Here is a 22,784-nt window from a genome sequence, read left to right as displayed (position 1 = left end):
TTGAATGATGCTGTCACTATTTTAACAGCGTATATTTCATAGGAATATCTCTTTCCCTCTGCTCAACACAATGATATGAAATCAATGTTATTAATGAGGCCATTTTACAGAATGAGAAAACCAAGGTTTAGCACTTTCATTTTCCTCCAAATCCCACAGCAAATAAATGACAGGACAATTGGATAGGGCATTTAATTTCCAATTCTGTTCACTTATGTTCAAAATCTTAGATTGTCATACAGCATGGATAGAATTTAATTTATTTACTAATATAGAATTTATGAGTTGATGGGTTTTGTCGTGGGGATAAAATATGACATGCGCAGAACCTCAAGTTTACAGATCTTCAATATGTGCCCTTGGAAAATCTTAATTGCAGATGTTATGATTATCATTAGTATTTCAATCTGACAGCTCTTGGCATGATTGTCTCGTAATTAGCTTAACGCATCTTGTCATGTCTATTCAGTAATGCTGTAAGCCCAGCATACCAGAGTGGCAAATGTGTAGCACATCAGTTCTTTGGATTTAGACTGGCGGGGCTGAGTCACTGCCAAGCCTGTGTTCTCAATAAAACTAAGTTTTCAAAGCTTCGGTTCCCTCCCTTGTAATCAGGACATCATAACAATAGTTACTTCCTAGGGCTATTGCTTGACTTTCACTTTTGGAGCAATGGGGAATCACCAAAGTACTTTAAGAAGCAGAATTTATACCTACTACTTTAAAAGCTGGGTTTGCCTTGTGTGTAAAGAATGGAGGATTTAGAGGAAAGTGGAGAAAAGAGTAATTATCAGGTTGTAGCATGTTCAGGGGAGACATGACATTGTCTCTGACTAGGATGGCGTGTCTGTGGAGTTATGAGTTAGTGGTAGACTTCTCAAGACCTGGTTGTAAGTAAGAGAAAAAAGTGAAGATCTCAGGTTTCTGGATTAAACAGTAGGGTAGATTACATTGCTACAATCTGAGAAAGTAAAGACTTGAAAAGGAGCATATTTTGGCCATGGTGATGGTGAGGATAAGAGAGGTACACAAAACTAAACATTATCACTTCTCTTCTATTGTTCCCTGGAGTATGAATTTCATGCATCTGCTTTATTTTTATGAATATCTCAAACCTGAGAGTCTAGCAGAATAAGCTAGTGAATAGAATATTATGGGAATGACATTTTAATAAATGCTTAGATATTTTAAAAATAACTCTTCTATTGGATATCTGTCAATGAACAATCTTATAAACATCATTCTCGAATGTATTATTAATTTCTGTAATATTCATCTCTATTAAGGAGAGCTGTGACCCTTTTCCACATGAAGGAATGGTTCACATCTTTCCTTTAAATTCTACTTTTCTTCAGCCTCCAGTTATATGGCTACCCAAAAACTCTATAGGGAATCTTTTTCCTCTCTCTTGGGTAGTTTTTCACCACTCCAGTCACTCCTGCCAAACTTGCTCAATGCCCTCAAATATTCAAGTGCTTGGATTACCTCACACTTGTGAATAAAATAACTCCCTGTTGCCTAAAAAAATGTCTAAGTTCCTTCATGTACTATTTCAGAAAAGGCAAGTGGTATGGAATGAAAAGAGTATATAGGAATCAGTGGACAATTAGCCTTAAAATGAAGTCCATACACTTTTTTTGTATATTATTTGAGCTAGAAATTGAAAAGTAGTCATGACTTGAGAAAGACCACGTCAAGCAAGGGTAATGAGGATACAGTTTGAAGTACCATACTGTCTTTAAAAATCCAGATGTGAGTTCATTTTAGCACTGAGCACATGTTTAATCATAGGATTTAGCTATTAAACAACTACAAGTTTATGGTTTTCTTGATGAGAGTGTGACCATCTTGATGCCAAAGACCATGGTGTTTAGTTGTTGTTATTGTTTTTTGATATATTTCTATTGATTTCAGAGAAATGGAGAAGGAGAGAGAGATAGAAACATCAATGAGACAGAACCATCAGTCAACTGCCTTGAGCCTGCAACCCTGCCATGTGCCCTAACTGGGAATCAAACCAGAAACCTTTTGGTCATGGGCTTAACTAAACTGAGCCACACTGCCGGGGCTATGGTGTTTAGTTCTATGTATACTATTCCTAAACAGAACAGATTCTCAAGAAGCGTTTGATGACAGATTGCAGCGACAACTGAGACCTGGCAGTATTAGAAGTTTCATATATTCAATTATGGCTGCTGATTTGTCAGTAGCATGAAATAGCTTGAAATTGTCAGAGTGATGGTATTATCTCCATTTTCTACATGTAGCACCAGCTTGGCTCAGAGACTCCCGCACTGTCTTCTGTAGGGTGATGGAACACTTAGAGTTTGTCAGCCAGCATGGATAAATTTGTCATTGGCTATAACCCTTGCTGGGTCATTCAGGTGTAGGTTAAAAAGAAAAATGACTGCAATGCTGGCGAGAGGTATATTCATTTAGCAGTCCTCATGCTGAACTCTATGTACTGAAAGCAAAGGCTGCAGGCAAAACCTTACGTCCAAGCTTCCAGGGAACCCTTTATCCCACTGCTCCTTGCTCCTGACCCAACATCCATCTTAAGAGGTGAAGCAAGGGTTCGTGTCCCTGGCTCCTTCTAATTTCTAACTCCCAGTCAGGCTGTCAATTATTGCTTTATGGCCTCTTAGATGCAGAGAGAGAAAAGAATGAACAAACAGGGTGAATCTGAGCCTGGGACATGCTACCAATATGCATATTCTGCTTTGCCGTTAATTAATTTCCCAAAGCTCTCTGCCTTGTCAAAAACTAAAGGAAGAATATTAAAGGGCATTCACAGACCAGTTTTTGGATGAATGACATTTTCCCCAAAATGATGCCTATAAGCCAGTGGTCTATTAGAATTAAACTTTACTTCATATGTCATATAATTTAGTATTGTATCTTGATTGTATTTTGTGGGAATTCTATATTGTTATATTTTGCTGGAAAATGTTGATTTTTGTTTGTTTGTATTAGTTTTTCAGGCAATTAATTTGCCTGGACATAAACAGAAAATTCTCTCTCTAGGAGAACAGTTCAGATCTCAGTTCAGCTAATTTCTTCTTAGGTAGGTTGCTTGGAGTCAGCTCCAAACCAGTTCTATGCTTGCATTTTTCAGATGTCAGCTAGACATATTTGCAGTTTGTACACAGAGCTTCATTGTCTCTCATAGGCGCTCCGTCCCAGGATTCCATTTCAATTTCTGTGGTTGCCACAAACTCTTTCATCTGGTTGTTGAAGCCAGAAAGTCTGTGTTTCCTTTTGGAGTTTCTGCCACCCTGCATAGGGTGGGCTGTGACCGTAGCGTACGTTAGAATCATCTAGAGGGCTTCTTAAAGCGCCCCCAGAGTTTGTGACTCAGGAGGCTAGGATGGCATCCAACAGCTGTCATTTCAATCAAGTTCCCATGTGAGGATGATGCTACGGATCAGTAGACCATAACTGAGGAACCACTGCTTTAAACATTACTGTTTAAGGATCATTTAGTTTTAGGATCATTTTTTCAACAGTTGATATAAAGATAATACATGCACTCAAACTTTAAAAAAATGAACGCACAAAAACTATGTGAAAGTAGTGTTGAATTCAGAATATGGAAGGTACATTATCCGGAACTGACTCCAAAGAGAACTGCCTTTTCAGGGTCCACACATATTCTAGAAGAAAATGAGGGGGAATCAAGTGATAGGCATGCCTGACATTAAAGAAAAGCTTATTCGTGCCTAAAGCAATGGAGAATTTGTTTAAGCAAAATTACTAGCATGGTAGTCTGACCCTTCACTGAGCCAAGTTCATGAAGTCCTTAGCTATTGGCTGAATGTGTGCAAATGAACTACAGTAGGTGATAATGCAGGCAGAAGTCAGGTAAAAGGATGACATGCCTTCTACCATTCTACCATTCTCAAAGTTAAGGGTAAAGTGTTTAACCTAGCCTTTTCTTCTTCTCCTCCTCCTCCTCCTCCTCCTCCTCCTCCTCCTCCTCCTTCTTCTTCTTCTTCTTCTTCTTCCTCCTCCTCCTCCTCCTCTTCTTCTTTATTCTTATTCTTATTCTATTCTCATTCTTCTTATTATTTATTTCCTATATTTCTATCTTCCTACTTCAAGACTCTACACAGTTGTACAGTTACATGTTATTGTGGTAATGCAATTTTTAAATGATACTAGAGGCCTGGTGCATGAAATTCATGCACTGGGTGGAGGTGTCCCTCAGCCCAGCCTGCACCCTCTCCAATCTGGGACATCCCTCTCACAGTCTGGGACTGCTGGCTCCCAACCGCTTGCCTGCCTGCCTGCCTGATTGCCCCTAACTGCTTCTGCCTGCCAGCGTGATCACCCCCTAACCACTCCCCTGCCAGCCTGATTGACACCTAACTGCTCTGCTGTTGGCCCAATCGCCCCCAACTGCCCTCCCCTGCTGGCCATCTTGTGGCTGTGGGCGCTGCCATCTTTGAGGGTATGGCAATCAATTAGCATATTCCCTCCTTATTGGCTGTGGGCACCATCATCTTTGAGGGTGGGACACTCAACTAGCATATTCCCTCCTTATTGGCTGTGGGCACTGCCATCTTTGAAGGCAAGGCAGTCAATTAGCATATTCCCTCATTGCTGTGGGTGCCTCCATCTTTGTGATGGCATGAGGGTCAATTAGCATATTCCCTCTTTATTAGATAGGATGCTTAAGTGTTGAAAGAAGATACAATAGTTGGCTCCAGTAGTTCAAAATTAGAGACATATGACCCACAGAAGACATTTGGCAATGTCTGAAAACATTTTTGGCTTTCACAACTGAGCGGTGCTCCTGGCACCTAGTGAGTAGAGGCCAGGGATGCTGCTAAACATCTTACAATGTTCTCCAAGACAGCCCCCACACCAAACAATTATCCCACCTAAAGAGTTCATAATACCAAAGCTAAAAATGCTGTTTTACACCTAGGAAATAAATGGACTGAAATAATCCCTATCTTCAACTACATTGCCTCTAATGTGAAACAAAATAAGACTAGAGAATAGTGTAGGATTAGAGAATCTCTCCAGAAGTTTGGTCATACCCTGCTTCGCACTCATGGTTTCAGCCTTGGCATTTTGCAATGTTATGCATGAAATGAATATACTGGAATATTAAATTCCCACCTAACACAGAGCATAATTTACCCATTCCTTTGCTTTATTCATTTAAATAGGTAGTCATTGTCATCAATTATAAAAGATTCCAACTGGCTCTTACTATCCCCTTAGTGATACTGATGGCCACCCTCCTGATGGCGGCTGCTCAGACTGACTGACAGCCAAAAATCCACAAAACAATCTTTCCAAATTTTACTCAAGCAATTCAAGTTCATTTGTCTTTTGTAATACAGTTGGCATATTAAAAAATTATGAACACAAATTGCTCAAATGAAAGCATTTTGAATAGACTTCTCAACAGAGGGGTTTTTTTTTAGTGCTTCAGAAAGAGGGATTCTTTTTATCAGTCAAAGTAAAAGTAAATCAATATTTATGTCATCCAAGAAATCTGACTAATGCTAGGAATTACTGAATAGGCAATTACATTTCAAATGCAAAATTTAGCAAAATAGTGGTATAATGCAGGAAGCAAATGAAGTAGCAATATAGTGAAACCAAGTGCATTTCAGAAAGCCCGCTGACTTGAAGCTTTCCCACAATCCCTTTTCAAACCGTCTTTTGATATTCATAAATTCAAATTAGATAACTGAAATGATGAAAGAAATAAAAGATGTCTTAAAAGTATCATCTTTCAACACAATATTCTTGGGAAGTTTATGACTACACACAGTGGCAGCTTTATCGACTTTAACAGTGAGCTTCCAGGAACAAGGTTGAAAAGTATGTTCGTGAAAAAAATGTCAAATTCATCAAATGCTTAAGACATCATGAGTAACGAGTTTGTTTGTTTTTTTTTATAAAGGTGCATATATTCTTCCATATTCCAAATCTAACATATACTTATTAATCTAAAATGTCTCCTCCTTTCTTACTGTGAAACTGAAAAAAAAGATTCAATAAATTTATTCTTCTTTGAATTTACTTATTTGCTAATTATAATGTTCAAATTAGTTTGACAAAGTATTCCTACAACACTCAGCCCAGGACCTAGAATCCAAAGGAACAGATAAACTCTGCTGAGTCACACCACTCTCTATATTATGGTGTTTGTTCATATATTTGTGAATTTTTATGCATATCTATATACTTAGCTATATACCTGTGATGGCGAACCTTTTGAACTCGGTGTGTCAGCATTTTGGAAAACCCTAACTTAACTCTGGTGCCGTGTCACATATAGAAATTTTTTGATATTTGCAACCATAGTAAAACAAAGATGTATATTTTTGATATTTATTTTATATATTTAAATGCCATTTAACAAAGAAAAATCAACCAAAAAATGAGTTCATGTGTCACCTCTGACACACATGTCATAGGTTCACCATCACTGTTATATACCAAAATATCTATACCTATGTCTATGTCTATATCATTCTGCACACTTAATTTTCTAAACTTGCAGTCACTTTTTATTACCTAGAAGAAAATGTGGAATAAATTACACTTTGTGCATCCTTCCCATTGGTAATTTTTTCAATGTTTTCTTTATTTACAGTGTAGGGGCTCTTTCTTCCAAATACCGAAGATAAACAACTCTGATTTGCCTGAGACGTTTCCAGTTTTAACACTGAGGTTCCTTGTAAGTTCAAAAGGAGAAAGTTAGATAACCTTTTACTTTATCTAGTCATAATGTCAAGAGTTTTATAATTCAATAGGTAGAACAGCAGAGGAAAACATTGTGTGTACTTAAGTTTACACAGCAAAAGCAATTCCAAATACATCGATCCAAATAATCCTGAAGCTGAGTTCTATGACATCTTTGGACGCAATTCTTAAACCTTTGGTTTTAAATATCAAGGAAGTGATATAGGAATTACAGTGGACTCAAAGTCATGGATTCCACACTTGTCCCAGGTTACTTATTCTGTTCAATATCCTCTGTATTTATTTATGTTTTCTCTGGCCTCTAAACCTTCAGGTTTTAGTTAGGAAATGGTCACACTAGGTTTTTGTATTCTACCCAGAGCGTCCATGTCCCAGTGATTGTATGTTTACTCTCTCCCTAAATCTTAGACAGCCTCCTGCTCCATACAACTAAAATCACCATGAATCCACAGGAAAATACAGAGGCACAATAAATAACAGAGCTGGTAATGGATCAGCTGAACATTCATTACCAAGTCAGATGAGTTCTTTGTCATTTAAGGAGACAGGAGAGACCATCGTTAAAATACGGTTCATTAAAAGTAAATTTTAGCCTGGCCATTTACAGTGCCAAAACATCTGAGACTATTCTAATTTATACTGGAGTGCCTTCAAAAATATTTGAACTCCTAACTAAGCACGAGGGAATTAGTAAGTAGAAGGCTTTGGGTTTTGTACTGAAGTGATATATCTATTTATTTTTCAGAACACTGCCATAGATCAGCCTAAGTACCCTTCAGCACAAAATCAGTTATGCTTTTTGAAAGTGTTCTTTTCTCCTTTTCCATCAATTTTTACCTTACCATTTTTGCTGTAATAGGTGTTGACAAATAGTTCAGGGAAATGAGTGGTTAAGTAAGCTAAACTAATAACCTCCCCCACTCCCCCCCCCTCCAACACACACACACAGATTGCTCATCTTTACCTAAAGAAAAAAAGAGTCAGAGCTCAGCAAGGGCACATGGCACAAAGGGAGAAGAGAATCTGCTGTAGTCTATGGCTGCAGCCAATCGGTCCCCTTTTTTGTCCCTGTAAAGCGAATCTAACTCAGGAGCCACTGCAAAGGTCATTCACATGATCCTCTCCAACACTTGAGTGAAGGTTGTTTATTTACATGAAGCTTTATGACATATTTAACCTTCATGTTTTCTGTTCTTCATAACGTATTTTTTGAATAATTAAGTGGCAGCTCTTAAAAGTAAAAAGAACTTCACATTCGACTTTGGAGAGTATGTGAGTCAATGGTGAGATTGCCAATTCATAAGGAAAAAGAATCAATGGGCAAGGAGCAAAGGCTGTTTAATGTCCCATTCCTATTGACTGGTAACCTAGTCAATATACCATTTTATTCTCCTAATATCCCTGTTTTACCAGGAAAAAAAAACCAAAAACAGAAAACACCCAAAAACATCACAAACAGATGTTACTAATAGTTTCAGTACCCAATTTTAATTTTTATCTTAAGGCTAAGACTTTCCTGGTCAAGATAAAGCAATCCTTTCTTTGTTTTTCTCAATGGGATATTCAAACTTCTACTGACTACTTTCTATCTGCTCTGGATAAAAGCACATGCCTTTCCCCCCAATTGAAATGGCTTACATACTTTTCCAGGGCAAAGACCTGAACTTCAGTGCATTTCCCAAATACCAAACAACATGTATTTCACAAGACAGGTGCTCAATAAATGCATGAGATTAGACATAGTATACAGATGATTTTCAGAGTCAGTCAAGGATCATTCTTGTTTCATAGTTTATGTATATGTCACTTACATTATAGTTGTTTATGTGTATTCTCCCTTTCAATATTTCGTTTACAAATATAATGGAATTCACCATAAGCTCCTATCAAGTTTACTGACTCACTGGTCATTCATTCACTTAAACAAAAACATATGGGTAAGCATGCATTTATTTAATAAGCACTGTATGCCTTACTAATACTATGTCTTTTAAATACAACCATGAACAGAATCCAGATTTTAATCCAGATCTGTCTGAAGCTTGGTCTCTTTAATCTCTATCCTTTATCTCTCTCCTGGAACTTTGGGCTGATTTCAGTATGTTAAACTCTACACTGAGTCAAATTAATTTGATATATATTTTATAAGTGACAACCACAATTGATATTCATATTTTTATTATTTATCCTTTTCTTCTGCTTTAAATTCCCGTCTCTATCACTCATTTCCAATGCTAAGGATGACACATAAACTGTTTATAAAATATTCATAAAGAAGGCAGTCAATATTACATTTTATTTGTATCTCTATCCAGAGCTGATATGCATCTGGCGCATGCTGATATGAGCAGGCTACTTGTTTATATCTGCTGCCAGTTCACACTGTCTACTGTGTGTGCCATACTCTTCTCTACAGCAGCCTCCCTATGTCTTATACAGAGCCTCACGATCAGACTGTCCAAGGGGAACCAAGACCATTCTAATTCCCGCTGCCCGTGTGACACTCGGGGTTCAGTTGCCAACCGGGGGGGCAGACAGAGGAGGATTGACTAAATCATATAGTGCATATGTGTTACTCTTATTTTCACAATTTTTTTTGTTTTCTCCTGGTAAATACAGCTGGTTTTCCTTCAGGAATGTCCCCCGCCTTCACCATTGTCCCTGTATGGAATCTTGGTGGTATGTGAAGCAAAGTGTGCTGGCAGCTTCTCCTATGTCCTGCCAATGGGTGCCAATCTAGATATCACATGTAGACATGTGAATCCTGTTTGATGAGACTCAAACACTCAGAATAAGGAAATAGTTTGTCTCTCTGGCAACACTCTGCTAATATGTTAGTTTCCACCACATGTGTCCTGAAGTATGGCTCTGTTTTTGTGCTTTCTGAGGTCATTTTCCTTACTCTACACCCCCAGGCATTCCTTCAGTTGTGTCAGTGTTATCAGCTGAATTGTGTCTTCCAAAAATAGATGTTGAAGTTCTTATCCTTGCCAATGTGACATTATTTGGGAATAGGGTCTTTGCAGATGTAATCCATCTAAGATGAGATCATTAGGGTGAGCCCTAATCCAATAGGACTGGTGTCCTTATAAGAAAAGAAGAGACAAAAAGACAAATACATAGGGAATATGCCATGTGATGGCAGAGGCAGAGATTGGAATGATGTATTTACAAGTCAAGTATTGCTAGCAACACCACTTTGTTATGTCAGCCCTAGGAAACTCTAATATAGCCAACTATTCCAAACTCTTTTTTTTTTCTAAAAAAAGAAAGCTTTAAAAAATCTTAAAGGGGGTAGGGAGCAGTAAACAGTAAAAGGGCCAAATATATGGTGACGGAAGATGATTTCACTATGGTTGGTGGGCGCACAATGCAATACACAGACTCTGCATCATAGAGGTGTACACTTGAAACCTATATGATCTTATTAACCAATGCCACCCTAATCCTATATAATAAAAGGGTAATATGCAAATTGACCCTAACAGCAGAACGACTAGGAATGACTGGTCACTATGACACACACTGACCACCAGGGGGCAGATGCTCAATGCAGGAGCTGTCCCCTGGTGATCAGTGTGCTCCCACAGGGGGAGCTCTGCTCAGCCATAAGCCAGGCTGATGGCTGCCAGCACAGCGGTGGTGACGGGAGCCTCTCCTGCCTCCTCAGCAGCACTAAGAATGTCCAACTGCAGCTTAGGTCTGCTCCCTACTGGTAAGTGGACATCCCCTGGGGGCTGCCAGGCTGCCAGAGGGATGTCTGACTGCCAACTTGGGCCCGATCCCCCAGGGAGTGGGCCTAAGCCAGCAGGTGGACATCCTCTGAGGGGTCCCAGACTGCAAGAGGGCATAGGCTGGGCCGAGGGACCCCCCGAGTGCACAAATTTTTGTGCACTGGGCCTCTAGTAAATTAAAATAAAAATCTTAAAGACCTGATAGTCTTTGCTAGCTGAACATCCATTTAATTCAGCTATCATTTGGATGACTGTATTTACAAGGAGGTTGGGTCTCCTCTCCAGCCCAGACATAGTGATCCCTTTCTAAGGTGCCACTCATTGATCTAAAACAGCCATGTGAATTGCGCTGGCCAATTATTCACAAGAGGAATCTGCTAATAGGTTTCTGGAAATGAGTTTTTCTCCAAAGGAAGGAGACCGGCATCTGAAAAGAAATGCATTTTTTTTCCTACGTGCTTAACCTTACATACAGAAATTGTCTCATGGGGTAGGGCAGACAATTTACATAACCATGTGGTAAGATAACACCCACACACTGAGTATTTATCAGAAGTCGAATGACCTTGGGCATTTGTGTAAGCTCCTGCAGAAACCCTGGAATCAGCAGGCTCTGCACTTATTATGTGAATTTAATAAACCTCGTTACATCAGCCACTTCCTGTTGTGTATTCTGCTACCTCTTGTCAAAAGCATCTTAACTGTACACTATCATAGTCTGGGAATTCTCTAAGTACTTCTATCCAGGAGGTCAGCTAGTCAACAAGAGTGGCATTAGAGATCAGATGCTTGAAGATAGTCTCTGACTGGTGCAAGGACTATTGATATTTGTCATCTGGTATTATACTACATGATGAGAATGCCTGTTATCACAATCACAAGGTCATCAAGGGTCACAGATAATTGGATGGGTCACCTTGGAATCCCTAAAATTTTTTGAAAACTAGATTCTACTTTAGTATTATTTGAACATTTTTAAGGTCCCTGGGTCACAGACTTTTTTTGGATTTTTTTAGCTTTTATTCTGGAGAGAATAAGAGATTTAAAAAATGGGACAGGGAAGTAAAAAGACAGTGAACAAACTAAAACGAAGCACTCTAACATAATGCAAACTTGGGATAGAGTAAGATTTGTACATTTTTATTCCTGAAATCTGTCCCAATTTGTATTATGTTATAGCTTTTCATTTAGTTTTGTCACTAAAGGCCTGAGTCATGATAGAGTCGTCTACTAAATTTTTTGTTTTGGTAAGGTATTCTCTTGTGTGGATTTAAAGACATATAATTTAGTTTGAGAAGGAGTATTAGCAAATGTTCTTGTGAGTCAGAGAACTTTCATTCTTCTTTTAAAATTTGTTTTTATTAATTTCAGAGAGGGAGGGAGAGGGAGAGATATATAGAAACATCAATGATGAGAGAGAATCACTGATCGGTTTCCTCTTGCAAGCCCCATAATGGGGATCAAGCCCACAACCTGAACATGTGCACTTAACTGGAATGGAACCCAGGACCCTTCAGTCTGCAGGGCGACACTCTATCCACTGAGCCAAACCTGGTAGGGTGACTTTTATTCTTTTAAGAGTAAAACCTAACTAAGAGAGCCATTCCACTTCCCCCAACAGACTTTTTCTTTAGGCTCACTTCCTTGAACTTGGCCTCAAGACATCTTTCATTGCAAGGCAGAGTATCAAAACAAGAAATGGAATTTTTATGATCCAATGTTATCCACTAGACACCAAAACAGTTTTCTCAGCAAGGTGCAGAGAACAAATAGATGTGAGGCAAGGGTTTACCATATGGAATATGTTAATAAAGTTGCCTAGATAATTTCTTATCTGAGCATTTGGATTAATATAAACTTCCTTAGCCACGATGTCACATACAGCCAGAAAAGAGGTAACATTATCTGCATGACCTCAATGAGTTCAGATAGAATAAACAACACTTGATTAATGTGTTTTAATGGGTAGGCTAGTGCTTATTTGCATGTTGGCATTATAAAACATAGAGACATTTTAATGTAATACCTGAGTGGGGCAAAAGACTTTAAACTTATTAAATGTTGAGTTTAATATTTTAGAAAATTATAATAGGAAACTGTGAAATTACATATGATATTAGCATAATAAAATTTCACAGTATATATGTGTATATATATATATATATATATATATATATATATATATATATTGTGTGTGTGTGTGAATAAATATATATTTGTTACAATATTATATTTGAGGTGTCATAGATGCTGAGTTATCTTTTGCATTCATTTTTATTTTTATAACAGGCACTTTTTCATATTGCCCTATTGTCACAGGAATACTTCCTACAGAGAAAATATGTTTAAGCCACTATACTAACTGCTATATCTTATGTATGATTTATTTTATCAAGTAGGAAAACAAATATTAAATTATGTCCTTTTTATGTAATTTTTACTTTAAATTCTATGTAATGCAAGGTAGTTACTTTCTTGGATTGTGTTTTGTTACTCTTATTCTAAAACATAGTAAATATTTCCACTACTGGGTTGCCTGTATCTTCCCTGTGCTGAAGAATAAGGAGATCAAGGGATGAAATGATAGAGGAAGAATAAAATCTACCATCAACTTCCATACAAATGCAACACACAGATGAGATTCTAATTTATATTTCTACTGTATGAAATTAGGATTTCATTTCTGGCTTTTCACACTTTCAAGAAACTCCTATTTACTGAGGCGGAGTCATGGGGCTCACCAAGCAGCTGTGTCTCTGTAACCCGCTGAAATCCAGCTGTGATTGCGAATTGTCAACTATATTAGAATGAGGAAAAACTTTCTGGAGACTATTTCTAGTACCTATTCTTGAATTTAGCCTATGAAGGTTTTGTGAAAAACTAGAAATGATGACTCAGCTTGTTGCATCTATGCTTTGCAGGTAAAATTGATTTTTTTTAAAAAAAACAAATAGGCTAAAAATGCCAGGTAAAGTTATCAATTATAAATCAAATTTAGGAAGTCCTCTTTATTCATGCACATTTATTCATGGATATATATACATTTCTCTTTCTTCAAACTCTCAGGATACTGCTTGATCTGGTGAGAAAGGAAAGTGAATATTGTGAAGTTATTTTTCTGCTCCATGTAATATATAAACCGTTGTTAGGCTAGATCAAGAAAGGTGGTTTGACCTTGAATAAGCAAGTATTACTTCAGAAAGCTTCAAATAAAAGCCAAGTTTCCAGCAATGGTTTAATGAAGGGGGCAGGGGGAAGATTAAACAATACAGCTCAAGCCAATTTGTGAAATGACCAATTCTCAGAAAACTATGAGAAAAGTATGTCAGGTCCAGTCTTGGATAATTTGTTGTAGCTATTTATTGCCAGAGGCATGAGCAGGGGCAAAGACAGTTAAGAGGCAGGAGGAGATTTGAGTGCAAATGAAAGGGCAAAGGCATGGGAAGACAGAATCAGGGACACAGAAAGGTGAATTGTCTTAGTATAAGTCCTGAAAACTAAAGAGAGATATTTGTGTTTAGCAGGAAGGCTCATCCACTCATATAAAATGTTCATAAATGGGGAAGTGCTAGGTGTGTACAACTCATTCCATAAATTCAGTACCTGGCAAGTTGATTTTCATTAAAGTGGCTTTTAAAGAACTGATGTTGGCTGACTCTGACAACACCAAACACCACTGCACATTTTGGATTAAACTTTCCTTCTAATGTGCCTGGGAAGTATTCCTTTCAGTAGTGTGAATGACTTTATTTCAATCAGTCCAACCGCTGGCTCTAAACTAGATGAGAGGGTAGGAGGTCAAGGTGACCTAGATGGGAGTCAAGAGACATTTTGTCTCTTCACAGGTGGAAAATTATTGTAAGTAATGGAAAAGGGTAGAGAATGAACAAAATATCTGGCAATAGGGCAAGGTTAAGTAATATATATGGAATACAAATTTAGATATTTATGTGATAATGAACATTTATCAACATGGAAAGATGCATAACTGCACAGACTATGGGCACAGAAACTTTATCTGCTGTGCTTAGTATTAAACCTAACACAATGCCTGATACGAAGGGAAAATCTTAATTTGGAATGCTTTCCTCAGTTCTAAAGCATTGAAATATTATTTTAACTGATGTTACTAAAATAATAAAACAACTTCTCTGCCCGTTCCACTGCAATTCATTTCTTTGTTCAAGGGAGGAATATTTGTATGTTGCCACCTTTTCACTCACAGTTATTAGTAAAAGAAACAATTTGCTTAAGAATCAATTCTGGTTCAATGATTCAGGGGTTTTGTTTTTTTTTCCCCCTTTCCTCAAAAAGGTTATCTGTTGGTTTGTTTATTTTTTTTGAAATATTATAAGTAGAAAAAGAGATGATGCTATTAGAAGGGGAGCTCTGGGCATGATATGGAGGTAAGTGAGTAAGAAAGGGGGAGTTGATGATGCTATACATAACAATTTAAAGACCTATATGTATTGCTAATAGGAAATTAAGCTTGAAATGAAAAAGTGCATTCTCCTAAAAACATTTATTTTAGAATAATATAAAAGTACTATGGGCCCTAACTGGTTTGGCTCAGTGGATAGAGCGTCAGCCTGCAGACTGAAGGGTCCCAGGTTCGATTCTGGTCAAGGGCATGTACCTTGGTTGTGGGCACATCCCCAGTAGGGGGTGCGCAAGAGGCAGCTGATGGATGTTTCTAATTCTCTATCCCTCTCCCTTCCTCTCTGCAAAAAAACCAATAATATATATATATTTTTAAAAAGTACTATGGGAAATAAGCTGAGGATTTGGTAGTCTCATGAATGCCTCTATTGGTGAAAGAACCAACTCCAGAACAATACTAATCCTTGAGGAGGGGAAGTGAAAATTTGCATTGTGAGGAATTGAATGCAAAAGCCCAAATTACCCTCCCCATTATCACTGTCTTTTCCCTAAATTTATTTTATTTTCATCATAGTATTCATCACTACATAAGGTAATATCGATTGCTTATTTCTTGTTCTTTGTTTCTTCTCTGAACTAAAATATAACCTTGATGAGAACAGGAGTTCTGTTTACTAGTACATTGATTATTGACATACTCCCTTCCCTCTCAGGGTGCTTGGAATAAGTATTTTCTCAATAAACATTTGTAATTTGACTGTGTGAATGAGTAATATTAGGAGCAATTAAGGAACCAACATTATCATTCACATCTTAGAAATATTATAGTACTGGAAACCCATGATGTGACTACTAGAAGAAAGAGTAGAGCGTTCTGGCAGAAATAAGAGCAGCTGGAGCAGGTGGGAGAAGGAGATGCAGCAAAGCTCCTATAATTTTTGCAGACTCAGATACAATGTGAGGAAGCATTCTAGGAAAATGGCCTATGAAGCAGAGCAAATGGATTCTTGATTTACTATGAGAAGAGCTGGGCTGCTCAACTCACCGTAAGTTCTCCTGGGACATAACTTTTAATTTATAAGGTCTAAAGAAAGGTTATCCAATCCATATTTCCTGAATTGTGTCTAAGCTATGTTTCATTCATGGCAACTGTACATTGCAAAGTACATGTGTACAATCCTAAGTACTTCTTGGCTTGCAGTCTGGAAAATGTCAGTAGCTTATACCTCATGGGAAATGTTGTAAACATTTTAATTAGATACCATTCTGCTTCTGTCTCTTACTTTCCCGAGAAACATGCCTACTATTACCTGAGAGAATTCCACAGATGGAATGTAGAGAACAGAGGTCACTCCAACCTGCTTACTAATATATGTGAATGTGTGTGTGTGTGTATATATAGCATGTATATGTGTGTATACAATGTCTGCATGTGAATAGTATGTGCGTACAGTGTGTGCACGTGAACAGTGTGTGTGTGTGTGTATATATGGCATGTATATGTGTGTATACAATGTCTGCATGTGAATAGTATGTGCGTACAGTGTGTGCACGTGAACAGTGTGTGTGTGTATGTGTGTGTGTGTGTATATGGCATGTATATGTGTGTATACAATGTCTGCATGTGAATAGTATGTGCGTACAGTGTGTGCATGTGAACAGTGTGTGTGTGTATGTGTGTGTGTGTATATATAGCATGTATATGTGTGTATACAATGTCTGCATGTGAATAGTATGTGCGTACAGTGTGTGCATGTGAACAGTGTGTGTGTGTGTGTGTGTGTGTGTGTGTGTCTACATCTTTCCTGATCCAGGATACAAATTTTGACAGAATGAATTATTGATATATCATCGTGATTTGTTAGCAAGTAGAAACTCAGGTTGTCTCCAAATTCTAAATTTCAGATGACAAAAATATCTAGCAGGCAGGGAGCATTTTTCATTAAGTAGGTGTTCTGAATAATATTCATTAGAGACCTGAAGACCAAATGAAGGCTAAAGTATCAGATATTCACATAGTCTGAGAGACTTCAGAATGACATCTACAGAGAAAAGACAACGCTAAGCGTAAATCAGAGGCCCTGCAGCATGTTATCATAGATGGAATGACTCAGACCTTTTGGAAAGTGCATGGAACTAAAGCTCAAAGTCTTGACCAGAGAATCTGGGAAGGAGGCTCCAGGGAGATTGCAGAGAATAGGGAGCTCAAGGGAGAACGACAAGGTTGTGAATGAACTCCTGTGCTCATCTCTGAGCTGAACACGTGGAGATCTGATACTAAATAGGATATTAAAGGTTTTAAAACTAAGCTAGAATGTAGAGCACTGACTAGTCACAGAATGTGAAAGTGGGCACACCAACTGATTCAAACTGCACTGCAAATGTGTTAAAAGCTGCCCTAACATTGGATCAGAGCTTTTGCCTTAAACCTAAATAGGTCAATCCCTACTGAAAGAAGAAAACCAACTTTCATAAAATTTAAATAAGTCGGAATCTCATGGCACAATAGTCAAAATATCCAGGATATTATCCAGCATTACCTGGCATAGGAAGAATCAGGAATTTCTTATCATAACACTTAAAGGAAAAGCAATCAACAGATACCAAAACCAAGATGATAGAGTTGTTGTACTTATCAGATAAAGACATTAAAACAGCTATCATAACATGTTTCAATAGGCAAATTCAAACACTTGTGTAATGAATAGAAAGACTGAGTGTCTCAGCAAAGAGTTAGGCCATATAAAGATGAATCAACTGGAAACTTTATGATGGGATAATGCAGTAATCAATACAGACAATTCACTAGATGGTCTAAACAAGAGACTACAGTGACAGTAAAAAGGCAGGTAAGTTCAAGACAGATCATGAAAAATTAAGCATTCTGAAAAACAGAGACAGGCAGGCTTTTAAAAAAATGAACAGAATCTCAGAGTCCTGTGGGTCAATGTCAAAAGGTCTAATATTGGTGTCATCTAAATTACAGAAAATGGGGTGAAAAGTATGTAGTACAAAAAAAAGCATGTCTGAAGAAGAAAACAAAACAAAACAAAACCTGGAAACTTCCCTAATTTGATAAAAAAAATAAACTCACAGAAACAAGAGAAGGTTCAGGAAATTACCAACAGGATAAACTAAAACTCCACATGTTGTCACATCATAATGAAACTGCTGAAATTAAAGACAAACACACAAATCTGGAATGCAGCTGAGCACTCTTTATATAAGGAGAATGCGGATTCAAAAGAATACACTAGTACATCAGAACCCATGGCATTCAGAAGGCAGTGAAACATTTTTAAAATGTTACAAAAAATTCTATATCCAGTGAAAACATTCTTCAGAAATAAAAAAAGAGACAGTCTTAGATGATAGTAAACAAAGAGAAATCATCACTCATAAGAAACCTTTACTGTAAGGAGTAAAGAAGAGTAATATAAATGGTAAGCATCTGGATAAATATAATAGACTATTCTTCTTTTGGTTCTTCAAAATGCATATGATGATGGAAAGCAAAATTTATGACATTTTCTAATTAGATATCCAATATATGTAGTTGTAATATATGAGAACTACAACTAATAAGAGGAGAATAAAAAGTGATAAAATGTTAAGTTTTCATAGAATATAAAACAAAGTATAAGTGCTGTAATTCTAGAGAAACCACTAAAACACTATGCAAAATGATATCATGAAAAACTCAATAGGTAAGTTAAAATGAAATACTAACATTATTTCAACAATTCAAAAAAAGGAGAAACAAAAAGAATAAAAATTGAGGGTAAATTAGAAAAAATTAGTAAAAAGGTAATACTAAATCCAAACATATTGATAATTTTAATAAATGGAGTGATTTAAACTCACCACAATACAGATGGTCAGAATGGATTAAAAATAACATATCTATGTTGTCTATGACAACCCTATTTTATATATCTATATATATAAAAGCCTAAGTGACCATCCGACGATTTGACTGGTAGCTATGATGCACACTGACCACCAGGGGGCAGAAGCTCAATGCAGAAGCTGCCAAGCTGCAGTTACTTGGCAGCTGCAGTTCTAGAGTGATGCACCTGGAACCAGAGAGGAGGGAGCCCAATTCTGGGGTGTGTCACCCGAGAACCACCCTTTTGCAATCCGGGACCCCTCGGGGGATGTCAAAGAGCCAGTTTTGGCTCCATCACACAGGCCAGGCCGAGGGACCCCACCGGATTCATGCACCGGGCCTCTAGTAATTCTATAAATGGCTTAAAAGTAAATAGACTGCAAAAATATGCTATGCAACCAACCACAAATCAAAAGAAAGCTCCTTCCCTTCTTCCTTCCTTCCTTCCTCCCTTCCTTCCTTCCTTCCTTCCTGCCTTCCTTCCTTCTTTCCTTTTCTTTTTATTGATTTCAGAAAGGAAAAGAAATGTCAATGATGAGATAGAATCATTGATAGTCTGCCTCCTGCATGCCCCACACTGAGATTGAGCTCTCAACCAAGGCTTGAGCACTGACCTGGAATCAAACCATGGCCTCCTGGTTAATAGGTAGATGCTCAACCACTGAGCCACCCCAGCCATGCTCAAGGCCTTCCAGATAGTTGCTTATCTAGAACACTGGTGAGCATATGGCTAGCTTTTCCTCACCACTTTCTCAGCTCAAATATCATCTTTTAGAAGTCCTTTCTAACCACCCCTCCCTAATCTGCCCTGTCTTATTACCATATTTATTTCCTTCAAAGCACATTTCATAAGCTGGAACTTTTTTCAATTTCATTTTTTGCTTCTGTATTTTTTTCTTTTACCCTACTAATAGGTAAGCTTTTAGAAAAAGAATGCACCTTATTATCCTTAGCTCCTCACACAGTGCTAACAAACTGTAGACTCTTCATAAATAATTATTGAATAAACAAATGATGGACTGACTCAAATCTTTGACCTCAACTTTAGCAACCAGTCTACTCTACAAAGCTGTAAGGATTAAACAAGATAAAGAAAAGAAAGCACTTATCACCCTACTCTTAATAGAGCACTGTTTGACAAAATTTACCAGTTGATATTGCTGTTATTTAGTATTCAGAATAGCATAAATTGTGTTTTAAAAAGTAAGTTACTGCCTTTTTACATGGGTGATGAGTTAAGCTATTGCCAACTTTCTGGCCCCAGCTAAACTACATGTGGTCCTTATTCCAAATTCTGCTACAATGTGAAAAAAAAAAGACAGCTTCCAAATAGGTGAGGTAAACGAAATCATTAAATAGTAGTAGGGTTGTCTTTCTTTCATTCTTTATCTTCCTTCCTTCCTTCCTTCCTTCCTTCCTTCCTTCCTTCTTTCCTTCCTTCACTCCTTTCTTTCTTCTCCTTCTCCTTCTCCTTCTCCTTCTCCTTCTCCTTCTCCTTCTCCTTCTTCCTTTTTGGTAATCCTCACCAGAGGATTTTCCTATTGATTTTTTTTTTTAAGAGAGAGTGGAAGGGATAGGGAGAGACAGAGAAATATCCATGTGAGAGACACACATCAATTGATTGGTTGCCTCCTATACACACCTGGACCAGAACCAGGCAACCTGCAATCAAGGTACATACCCTGGACCTGAATGCAACCTGGGACTCTTCAGTCTGCAGGCGACTGAACCAAACCTGCTAGGACTTAAATAGTATTCTTTGTGCTGCTTGAGCTATGTAGTTATGTTACTTCTATGCTCTCAGTGATCACTTATTAGCAATGTAAGCCTGGTAGATTCTGATTTAATTTCTTTATATTTTAAATGTTAGAAAATATTCTTGATAAACATGGTGTGTGTGTGAGAGAGAGAGACAGAGAGAGAAAGAGAGGTGTACACACATTTTAGGGGATACATTTGATGATCCTATAAATTTAATAAATTATTATATTATACCACATTTCCCTTTCACACTATCAGACATCTTTGTGGTCCATTTTTAAGCAAAGTATTTTTCTTCATTACATGTAATTTGTATACTAAACTCACATATGTCTCTGCCTATTTAGACCATTTTTTTCTTCACTGTTTTCACTCACTTTAAACTTATTTTATGGATTACATTGTATTAATGTTCTTAAATCAACTTAAATCTAATATAGAATGAGGCAGTATATAAATAATTAAACAAAATATTCAAATATAAAAAACAAAACAAATACTAATAAACATTAATTATAAATTTAGACTAAATTTAAATTGATCAAATACACTTAAAAATGAAATTATAAAAAGAAGCTTTTATGATATTTAAATAGTTTTACAGTTCAAAAATCCTTTCTATTATGTCATAAAATCTAAACAATTAAAAATAAATTTATTCATAGAAGAATTAATTCTATATGGGGGAAAACACCATGTGCAACTCAAAACTAAAGAGTGATTTTGTTAATATGTAAAACAAACCTTAAAACTAATTTTAACCAATTGTTAAAAGTGAATAATCCAATAGAAAAATGGGTGAAGAATGTGAAGATATAGTATGGAAAAGATGAAATGTAATTGGTTCTTAAGCATAAGAAAAGTGTTCCGCCTCATCCCTGAGAAAAGATGGACATTTAGTACCATAATGAAATCTTTTTTCCCCCACCTATCAGACTGGTGGTTTTAAAACGTTGTTAATGCCCTAGCCAATTTGGCTCAGTGGATAGAGCATCGGCCTATGGACTGAAGGGTCCCAGGTTCGATCTGGTCAAGGGCACATACCTGGGTTGCAGGCTCAATCCCCGGCAGGAAGCAGCCGATCAATGATTCTCTCTCATCATTGATGTTTCTGTCTCTCTCTCTCCCTCTTCCTTTCTCTCTGAAATCAATAAAATATATTTTAAAAAGTAAATTAAAAATAATAAATTAAGAAAATGTTGCTATTACACTGTGTTGGCAAGAGAGCAAAAAGCACTTGTATCTCGTTAGTGAACGTGTCAATCACCCAGCATCTCTGGAAGGCAACCTGTATTAAGTACCAAAGTAAGAGATACACAATTCTTGGATACAGCACATTCATTTGTAGTATTTATTCTACAGATATTCTCACACATGTGACGTAGTGTTGAATAGGCAGAAACATAGATTACATGGATTATTCTTTATTCACAGAATGAAATATCGTGCCATTGTGAAAAAGAATGAAACAAAAGTACACGTTCTGATTTAGAGAGGTACTCATATGTATTATCACATATTTGTAACAGCAATACTCATGTGACTTTGTCAAGTATCTTGTCTTTTGAATGGTACGTGGGAAGTGAGGGAGTTGTTGAAAGAAAAGTCATGTATTTTTGTGAACATATTTTATCTGAAGGAAATATTCAATCCTAGGACAGCTGAGTTGCTAAAAATTAGGGTAACAAGGAAGATTTACTATTTTCTACCTTTGGAATTTTGTATAATTGGGCTTATGTCACCCATCTTCCTTCCCTGTCTCTCACTAAAAAGGAAAAGTGAACATTAGGGGTAGAACAGAAATAAAATGACATAATTTTCAGCCATGGGTATATAATTAGAATCACCAGGAATATTTTTTTTAAAATTACATCTACCCACGTTTCACCCCAGGTCATAAAATTGGGAATACAGAATGTCTGGATTGGGAGCACGATCCTATATATGATTATGTAACGTAGGAATATACTCCTTTTAGTTATCTTAATTTCAGATAAATTTGCCAGGAGATGATTCATTTTTCACCAAAGTGTCCATACCATACATCCCCAGATTGGTGGGCTTTGTTCACCTGAAATAAAGATATGAATATATATTTATAGATCCCCTGGTGATTCTAACATGTAAGCCACATTGAGAACCACTGTGCGAGAGTAAGCAAAGAACCCACTGAGAGCATGGGCCCACACGGAACCTGAAGCTGGGTCAGCCCCAGAAAGATGACTATCAACTGACTGAAGTTTAGACTGGACTTATGGATCCTGAGGTATGCAGCTAGATGCAATAAAAGC

The sequence above is a fragment of the Myotis nattereri genome (genome assembly GCF_964212035.1).
Source record: "Myotis nattereri genome assembly, chromosome: 5".
NCBI lineage: Eukaryota > Metazoa > Chordata > Mammalia > Chiroptera > Vespertilionidae > Myotis > Myotis nattereri.
Note: the sequence above shows the minus strand (reverse complement) of the source record.